This window comes from Falco peregrinus, chromosome 14 (assembly GCF_023634155.1).
Source record: "Falco peregrinus isolate bFalPer1 chromosome 14, bFalPer1.pri, whole genome shotgun sequence".
Lineage (NCBI taxonomy): Eukaryota > Metazoa > Chordata > Aves > Falconiformes > Falconidae > Falco > Falco peregrinus.
In genome coordinates this window covers 2,624,267-2,634,043 of record NC_073734.1, presented here as the reverse complement: position 1 = coordinate 2,634,043, position 9,777 = coordinate 2,624,267, and the positions used below count along the sequence as shown (strand labels likewise).

At 42.7% G+C, this 9,777-nt stretch overlaps 1 protein-coding gene across 2 annotated transcripts in view; it reads left to right on the top strand.

The window, feature by feature from the left end:
- Positions 1 to 386: 386 nt before the first annotated feature.
- Positions 387 to 9,777, top strand: part of AP1G1 (adaptor related protein complex 1 subunit gamma 1) — a 51,705-nt gene continuing 42,314 nt past the window's right edge. The window contains exon 1 of one of the 2 annotated variants that reach the window (XM_055819172.1): positions 387 to 530. The gene's annotated coding sequence lies outside the window, so the exon portion shown is untranslated. Of the gene's footprint in view, positions 531 to 2,999; positions 3,039 to 9,777 lie in introns of those variants that run through there. The other variant, XM_055819173.1, reaches the window with a different exon arrangement.

Below are 9,777 nucleotides of genomic sequence, written 5' to 3'. Positions count from 1 at the left end.
CTGATGTCAGGGAAGCGTGACGCTGTCCCCGGTGTCACTAGCGGACGCTTAAGGAGCGCAGGGGGGCTGACAGCAGCCTCCCCGCGGGAAACGCCGCGGGCCTCCACCCGGCAGATGGGCCCCGGAACGCTAGTTGCGGGCGACGCGACCCGGCCGGCCTCGCCGCGGGACAGCGCGCGTCGTGACACCGCCCCCGCGTGACGTCATCACTGACTGCCACGGTAGTGACGGTCGGCTTCTCGCAAGGCCGACCTCGCGGATGCTTCCGCCATGAAAAATAGTGCGAGCTGTCTTTTCCGCCTCGCCGCCGCCGATGCCGCACCGTTCCCCCGCTGCCCCTTCTGAGGCTGACGCTCCGCTCTGCGCCCCCCCCTCCGCCTCCCCGCGGCTGGTAGTGAACGGCAGGCCTAGAGGAGAGCGCCAGCGTGCGGATCCCTCCGCCTGCGGTATCGGTGCTGCGGCCGCGCTGTCGCCATTTTGAATGCCTGGCTCCTGCCGCTGCTGCTTCCTCTGCTCCAGGGACCGGCCCGGTGAGTGCGTCTGTGGCGCCCTCCGCCCCCGTCTGCCCCCGCGCCGGTGTTCGCCGCTCGCCTGCTCCCCTCACCGCGCCGCTGGCCGGGCTGGACGTGCGCTGCCGCGGCCCGTGAGTTCCCGGCCGCCCGGGGCCCCCGCATGCCCGTGCTGGCGCTCCTGCCCGCCATCGAGCCCCGCGGCCGGGCCGCCACAGCGCCAGGGGCACTAGTGCCGGCGGCAGCCGCCCGGTGTCCACCCGCGGCCCTGCCACCGCGGCCCGTGCCCCCCGCCTCCGCCGGGCCTGGCTCAGACTCTGCTCTGCGCTCTCGGGCCGGCTCCCGTCTCCAGCGGCGCAGCGGAGCGCCCCGGAGGGGCTCCGGCTTCTACCCGCTGGGCAGGAGCAGCTGGCAGGGCCCCGCCGCCACCGGGCCCCGGGTGGTGCCGCCTCCCGGCGGGAGAGCGTGGGCCTGCGGGAGTTCTGGCAGCGTGGAGCAGAGGGACCTGGGCCGTGCCGGAGGTCCTCGGCGCCTTGGGAGCCCAGCCCTCCGTGCTCTCTCCCGGCTTGCGCCGCGCAGCTGCTCCGGGCCTCAGCTGGCATCTCTCGTACTTGCCGCGTTTGCGTGTTGTTCCGCCGTTCCACGGCTTTCGGTGGAAGCGCAAACTGATCTCTGGGCAAAGGCATTTGCAGGGTTTGTGTTAGCCGTAGACGCTGTGAGAATCGGTCTGTGAGGACAGTTTCAAGTCCCTTCTTCGGGATTGGTCGAGTTCTCTTTTTTTTTTTTTTTTTTTTCCTTCTCACAAGCTATAAGACAAATCATAAGTTTTTTTTATAGTAAGCATTGTTTGTAAAGTTGGAAGCTGGAACAGTTGTGTGGTTTACTACATTGTAAATGATGCTTACAAATGTTTAGTAGTGTATTATAGTTTCTGATGCTTGATATGTTAATGGAACGGTATGGAATTCCAGTGGAACGCCTTTGGAAGGGTGACACTTCATGTGCGTGACCAGAAGGTGTGTTTGACTTATACTTGCTTAAAGTAATATATCTGTGTATTTTCCCCTGCATAGTGCCGCTAGTATCTTACCTTTAAAATGGCAGAGATTTTTGTGTTGTTAACTTTTCTTTTACTTTTTCCCGTTCTGCTTCTGTGTGATAGTGCATGGCTGGTATTTCTGTGCCAGTTTTCTCCACCCCTTTTCTACACTATACTTGTTATTTTTTCCTTTGTTTATTTGCATGTCCTGTTCTATTGCCATATCCTTTCTTTTGCCTACTTATGTGCATGCTGGTATTTGGCACAGGATTTGAAAACTTTATTGGGTACCTGAGAACACAGTGAAGGTGAGAATATTTTTTGGTTTTTTTTCTGAGGGGTTCAGTGTGAATCCCTCATTTCTTCCATGGTGGGAAAAAGAGGGGAAGGTATTTAAATTCCTGTGAGCTGAGAAGGGAAAAGCAAGTCTGGGGTAATTGTTTTGTGAAGGGATCTTGCTATTCTGTCTCTAGTATGTAAGATAACTTTAAGATTTCCTCCTTCTTTGATAAAAAAGCATTTAATTTTTTTCCCCCTGAAGGTGGTATGATAGGAATGAAGGGTTCATGCAGTACTTTTGTTGCAGTGTCCCAGTGAGAGAATAAGGGATACCAAAATGTTCTGATTCTTGATAGCTCGTTTGTATGCAGAGTTTTGCAATGGCATAATTGTAAACTAAAATGAGGTCAGTAAGTTTGTCAGGCGATTGTGTAAAAAGGTTGTGAACAGCGGCAAAGGAACTGAAGTTGCCTGTTCTTAGGCACGCAGGTAGAGTGCACTGGTTATTGCAGTTCAGATTTGGAAAGTCACCTTTTAAAGTATAAGAGCTCATAAAAATCTTAACTGCTTCTAAAGTTGATGGCACTTATTCAGTAAAGCTTCTTGTGCCTCTTTAGTATGTATATTTGTTTTTATTTTTGAGTTGGCAATGTATATAACTTCAGGAGATGGGCTGTTTAATTTCTTTGTATTTTTCAATAACGGCAACCTCTTCTGATGGAAAGTGATGTTAATTTATTCTAGATGATACTTAGCTATTATCTGAGAAAAAGGATCTGGGCTGCCTTGGTAGCAGTATTTCTTCATTGGATGAGAGTTTTGGCATTAATAAGTGAGTATATGATGAGGCTCTAACTTGAAAAACAGAGTTAGGGTAATGTGAGTACAAGTGAATCTGCTAATAGCATAAGTAGTAGTATTAGCCTTTATCTGCTGTTCGACAGAGATGCTGTAGGTAAAATCTAACATTAGAACTTCCTAGGGCAGAGCTGAAGTTACTTGGTATATTGTAAAGTTTATATTAATGAATGTAAAAATGTGTTGTCTTGTCTTTCATCTGGCATTAACCAAGGTAAAGAAAGGTGCAGAGGTTTTTGTCACAAAGCAGTAGCTAATTATATTTTTTTTTTATTAACTCTGCAGGCAAGTGAACGGGAAGTAAAATAACGAGATGACCTTACAGATCAAAATAGTTAGAAAACTAGAAGCAGGTGAGAAATACAAAGGTAATGTAGGTTAGTAGTGATTGAAGTATAGAACCAGAAGCCAGCAAATGTGGCATTCTGATCTCATTTGTTATACTGATCTGCTATGTAGGTGTGCTTGCTCTTCCAATGATTCATTTGTTAACTTCTAAAAAAAAAGAGAAATATTTATTTTCTTTGACAAGTGTTGAGGTTAATATTTGTAATGGCTGTTGAAGCCAGTTCAGGAGTTGTTTGCTTTGGTGTATGTGTTGTTATGCAGCAATGGGAACCTCATCAAAAGCACTTACCTGGTCTCACTGACTTCTGTTGTTGGGCTGTAACCATAGGAAGGAAAGAAAAGAGAGGTAGGGGTGCATTCAGTTCCACAGGCTTGTGGGATCTGTTCAGACTGAAAGTCTTCAAGAACAGTGTAACATCCCTGGTCACTATCCTGTCTCCTCTCTTGTCCTCTCAGCTTGAGCAGCCTGGTGGCGTGCATCTTGAATAGTCTTGTGCTACATTTCTAATTTAATGAATGTAACTGGAAATGGGATCATTGCTGCTTCTGAGACTTTTTTTTTAGCTCTTGGTTTGGGGCTTTTTTTTCCTTTACTTAACCTCTTCCCCCCTCATAGTGCCTTTGTATAATGCAGAATGTAACATTGATGCCATTTATTATCACCCTGTATTTTGAAGCCCCCTGCTGCCTTAACTTTTTTTTGTTTTCTGATGTTACTTTCTACTTCCTAGTTCTCTGTTGTGTTAAATAGCTTTTTCTCAGGAGAGATTTTTTTCTCCACTTGGAATGGTGTATGGGTGGTTGCTTTTTCACTCAACTCTTTTGTGTTGGCCTTTGCCCTTCTTTGCCCTTGTTGGTGATGATGGTGCTCCTTGCTTAGGTGTTTACTGTTTTCTGTATAAATATTGATAGTGCTAAGCTATGTACCAATGTCTCTGCTTTTTTGTTTACAGCTTCATTTCTTTTTGCAGTGTGTATTTCTTCCTTTACTGCAAATATGTCTGTCTTTTCCCCCAAGTATCTGACAGAAGTGGGGAGGCCCACTAATAGTAGTATGGAGTTGAGGCTATCGATACCTTGTAGTTAACCATGGCAGTTACTCCTTCTGTGTATTCCAGATGTGTCTTCTGCTTTTGTGCGCAGGAGGCTCGAATCAGTGACATTGAAGCAAGCAGGGGAGTTCTGCTACTGCTTTCAGTTGGGAGTTGGGTCAGGCTTTAATTATGTAACTTCCTAAAAGCTGTTTTTGCTTGAGGAATGTGGTTACTTATGTGTGTATTGGGGTGGAGCAACTTAAGTTGTGTATTTTAGAAGTTTGAAAACGTAAGCTTCTTTAGTCTTGGGTTGCTGTCTAAGATGAACTAAGTTCAGAAATACTATTTACAGGAAGAGCTATAACTGGGTGTGTATCTTGAATTGAAAATTCAGACAATTTTCCCAAACAGTGAAGCCCTTCTGTGAAAAATTCCATGAGCTTTGCTGGGTTTTTATGTCTTAATGTTTACAGAATTTAAGGCTAAATAATAATGGAATTTTAAAACTTGTCCAATCACATAGTAATTTGTCCTAAACAAGTTGTTCAACTTTTTTTTTAAGTTACTTCATTAATATATTGAAAAAGTGGTGTGAGGTGGGTGTTGGTGGGTTTTTTTGACATAAGCTAACATTTCTAAATAGTTTCCAAAGGGAAGGATCTCAAATCAATTGCACGTTTAAGGCTAGTAAGTTCTTTAGTCTTTACGCTGCAATTCCTGAGAGAGAAATATAGCTTCGCTGAAGTAAAACTTAAGCATTTTACGTGTGGGTTTTGTCAATATTAGTTGCTTCTTGTAAATACAAAAGGTTATTTGGTGAACAATTGTATTTGTATTCTAAGAGAGACTTCTAGTAAGGTTCTATACTTAAATATTTTGGGCATAAGAGTGTATTGAATGAAATCTGTAAGTTTGAAATATGAGAAGCTTAACTAGTAAAAGACTGTAAAAGGTGAGAAAGTTATTTAGAAGCATAACTTAGATGAAAACAGAATGTTTTAATATAGCACAATTTTTGGTTTCTTCATAGTTTTTTTTTCACTTATGGGTAGTTTACCAGGAGTGAGTTGCATAAAGAAAGAATACCTTTTCCTGTTGGTCCAAGGGAAGAATTAATGAATAGCAGAGGTAGGAGAATTATTGAGCTAACACCTTTCGTGCAATCCAGAGACTAAGAAAAAAGGTGGAATTCTTTATTTTTTTAAAAGGAATTTAGACAGCAGCCACCGATACCACTGGAACTAATCTGAGGTATCTAATTCTTTCTGAAGCTTTGATCTTGATAGTAGGCTACTCTAACAAGCAAGGCCTTCAAAATGAGAAGGGGAAGCAGACTTGATGAAGTAGAAGAATTTTGCGTTTACTCCTACCAGTAAATATTAGCGGGTAGGCTCTTTCCAGGTAGTAGAGGATCACTCCTGATTTCTAGAGCTTGTAGTTTGCGAAGAAATGGCATAGAGAAACTGCTGCTGTAAACAAAATGAGGAAAGAGGTAACTACTTTTGAAAATTGCCTTGTCATTTATGTTAATGTGCAAAGAATAAAAACATATGCCTGTACTGGTGAAAAATGCTAACTGGTTCTGAAGAACAAGACTTGCTACTTTGAAGGAAGTTATAAGCAGCGTTTAGACAGTGAAATTTAAACTTCAGGTCTGTTATTACTAGATAATATGGTGGTTCCCTCTCTTGTTAGTTATCTTCTTTAGTGAAGTGTGTGTGGTTGTGTATCAAGTCCCAGTAAGATTTTGATACCATAACTGTTTTGACTGCTTTGGCAGAGCCATGCTATGGTTACTCTGCATATTGTCCATACTCTGTTTATACGATCAGGAAAATCATAAATACTTGCCAATAAATCATCTTCTAGGGCTTGCTGGAGCCCTTTCCATTCTTTGTGTCTTTTATTGTGCTGTGGCTTCCTAGAGTGACAGCTCTGTATCCATGGAGGACATGAGCCCTTGTGCCCGTCTTGCAATTACAGCTTGTCGTTGTGCTCAATGAGTCTAGTCTCCACTCATGGATTGCTTGGCAGCACGTGTGTGGAAAAATGTTTGTTTCATGATGTTCTGCAATCTGTCAGAATCCTAGAAAATTAATACATAAGTATGGCTGAGAGCTGATTTAATTAACTAAGGGGGGGGCAGGGCACTTCTTATGTGTGTATAACCACTAGAAAGGAACAAGAAGAGTGGAGTTGTTGCTGTCTTCTTTCGGTTAGCAGTGTGTTGTTTTTTTTTCTTCGTCTGTACATCTGCAAGCACATACTGGTTTGAACTACATCATATGAAGTGGTTGCTGTCTTGTGTGAATTAATATTTTCCATCACCTCTTTTGCCTGTTTTTTCACCAAGTCTGCAAAATGCATGCTTCTGGTCCACCATCGTGCCACTTCTAGTCATGGCATTGTGAGCTTACTGGTTAAGTTACGGCATGCCTGTGGAGAGGAGTCATCCCGAGGAACATGGGGTCATCCAGGAAGTGGTGTGAATGCCTTCCTGAGTATGAAAATATGTGGACCTCGGGGGGTGAGAGTGAGACTGAGGTTCTGAGTGACTTGATAACAGCGTTGTGATAGGTGCACAAAACCTGGTTTGTTAGCTTGGATGGCTTGGATGTAGGTTTATTAGCTTTCCTGACCCATACAAGCTATGAATCTTTGCCTGATGACCAAGGAACACATGATGCTAATCTTAGAGCTCTGGGAGAGACTAACAGGCAGGATTTGAAACACAAGTGCTCAGACATCCCCAGCTCCTTCATTCAGATGTTTGAGCTGCACATGCAGCTGTGTTTTTTCAATTAAGTGGTAATAATCTACGCCGGCAGTCCCTGCTGGCTTGGCTTCTCCCAGTTTTGTAGTTATTTAGTCAGTAAACTTCTGTCTGTCAATACCATCTTAATGCTTGTCACCTGATGTAGTCAGTGATCTAAGAGCTGCAATTAAAGTTTTTGTAGGCAACACATGGCTCTTCAGTTGTATGTGTTCTGCATGTGCCTCTAGTAGGAGTAGTAGGAAGCCATTCTATGCATTGTAGTGAAACTGGCCATGTTTGTTTCACCTTGCTGCTGCTTGTGATAATGCTGCAGCAACAGAGGTATTTAAGCTATTGTGCCTGCAGAGTCCCAGGGCAGCCTGTATTATCTGTGACATATAGGTGGGAACTGAGACGACAAGCTGGTCTAGGAGAACTGATTTGCTGGTGGTTATGTGGAAGGTATGTCTGACTGTCTTTCAGATGTGCCACAGTTTCTGAGAGATCGACTGAAAAAGGAAGAACTGCTTAATATTTTTTGAAGGGTTTTTTTATGTTCCTAAACTTCTTGATCTTTCTTCCTGTCTTTATTCTTCTTCTCAATTGATGTTCATAATTCTTTTCTCAGTACCTCAGCATGGATGGGATGCATTTATTTTTTTCTTACTAAATACTCTGGTGACACCTAAAGACCACGTGCCTGGGATAGAACTCTGTTTTGTTGGTATATGTGATACATGGCAGAGAGATATGCTAGAAGTCTGACAGATAACCAAATGTGTAAAAAAAAAAACAACAAAAAACAAAACAACAACAAAAAAACCCCAAAACCAAAAAAACCCCAACAGATTAATAGGGGGAAAAAAAGAAAAATTATTGTTGCTTACATCAGTGCTTGTGGATATGTGCATGTGGAAAAACTGAGATTCTCATGTTGAAATCTGTGAGAAATACTCCCAAATTGAAATATCACAAGAACTCTTGGAACAGATAGGTAAAATTAGTAATAAATTGCCAATAGAAAGGGAAATTTACCAGTATCTCTGAAGGAACACAACATTGTTCAACTTGTAAATAAAGTATTGATTAAGAGTGACATATCAGATTTACAACAAGAGTATAGGTGATGGTTTGAGTGATGCCAAGGACCTGGGAACTGTGTGGTTCTTGACAAGTTCTCAGTAAATGTATAAAGGTTGTCTGCATTATAGAACTGTTGGATTTTTCAGAAATCTTGACAGAGCCTTTAACCAAAAGTTTTTGTTGTGTTGTAGCACAGTTTTTCAAGGGAGGTCTTACTGTGAATTAATAGCTAGCTAAGGAGGAAACAAAAGTGACCAGACAATGATAGAAAATCTGTCTGGTTTTGTAATAGGAAGTGGTTATTGAGAGGCACTCTGTGAAACTGTGCCGTTAGGCGTGTTCATAAAGTGATCTGGAGAAGAGGGAATAGTGAGGTGACTGTTTCATCCTAAAGCTGTGAAAGGATATTGTGATACTAAGGAAGAATGCATTAAGAATGTAAAACAAATTCATTGTCAATAAATGCAAAGCAGTGCCTATGCTGGAAGGAAATTACTGCGAAGGTACATGCATAGTGAAAGGCTCTAAATAAGTTGTCACCCAAGTCAGAGGCCTTAGAGCTCTCTGTAGGATCTTTATACAAAATGCCAACTTAACAGCAGCCAAACAGGTGAAGCAACTTCAAACATTTTTAACATTCTAAGAGCAAAGAAAAAAATTCTCTTTTATGTGGACTTGTGCATCTGTTGCTTGAGTACTTTTTATAGGTCTACTCTTTGTTTTTGAAGAAAGAAAAAAAAATTCTGAGAGGTGCAGAGTCATATGAAGGAATTGCACAATGTTGTGCAATGGCTCCATACAGGAAGAGATTGGAGTAGGACTCTGCTGCCTGGAAAGGGAGGTGGCTGAATGGTAGATACAATTAAAGGCTGTAAAATTATAGATGGCATAAAATTAGTTAATAGGTGATTAGTACTTCCTTTCTCATGGTGTAAGAACTTTGTTTAGTATCCATTACTTGGTCAGACAGCAGGTTTAAAGCAAAAGGAATTTTTAAATAGAATTTTTAGTTAATTATCACCATGGGTATGAATGGGATAAACATTGGATGCTTTCAAAAATTGATTAGGTAATTCCATAGGTCTGTAGAGAGGTGCTATGTGGAAAGGTACTGTCTGTAGTTCAGGAAGTCCCTTAAGTTGCAGCAAACCTTGGAAGCAGGGAAGGTATCACGGAGATGTATTTTCTCTGTTAATTCCCCTATATACCCGCTGCTTCCCATCCTGAGACTGGATACTGCGTTAGATCAGGTTTGTGCCTTACTGGGCATGGCGGCTGCATGTTCTCTGCAGTTTCCCATTTATGCCCTGCACCGCATCAGTACAGGGCAACAGATAGCTCATCATGCCATCTGTTAGTGGGAAAACGCTCACCACATTGCTGAAACTGTTTGGGTGTATGTGTATTTTGTGGTGTGAATAGTGATACTTGACAGAAAATCAGGAGGAATTATGCAGAATATGCCAGCAGACCATTAATGGGATACAGTAGACACTGGAATACTTGGTAGTAAGTTCATGTTAATCTGTTCTGGAATGTTTCTGAATTTGAGTGTTCTCATGTCGCAAGTTTCTTCACACCTGCAAACTTAAATTTACTTGAAATGTTGGAAGATTAAAAACAAGGTGAGATTTCCAGTGTGTTAGTGTGCAGAAGAATCGTAAAGTTGCTGAAGGAAGAAATCAAATACCTGGTATAAGAATTGCTTGGTCATAAGAGAACGCTTTCTTGTGGAAGGGGGGGAAGAAAAGCCACCCTGATGCATTGCATGAGAATTACTATAGCACTGAAATGCTGGTAGTGTGTACAAGAAAGAAGCTCAAGCCCCAGGAATAAGCATGTGAAGTGATTTGTGAGGGTGTGAGGGGGAGA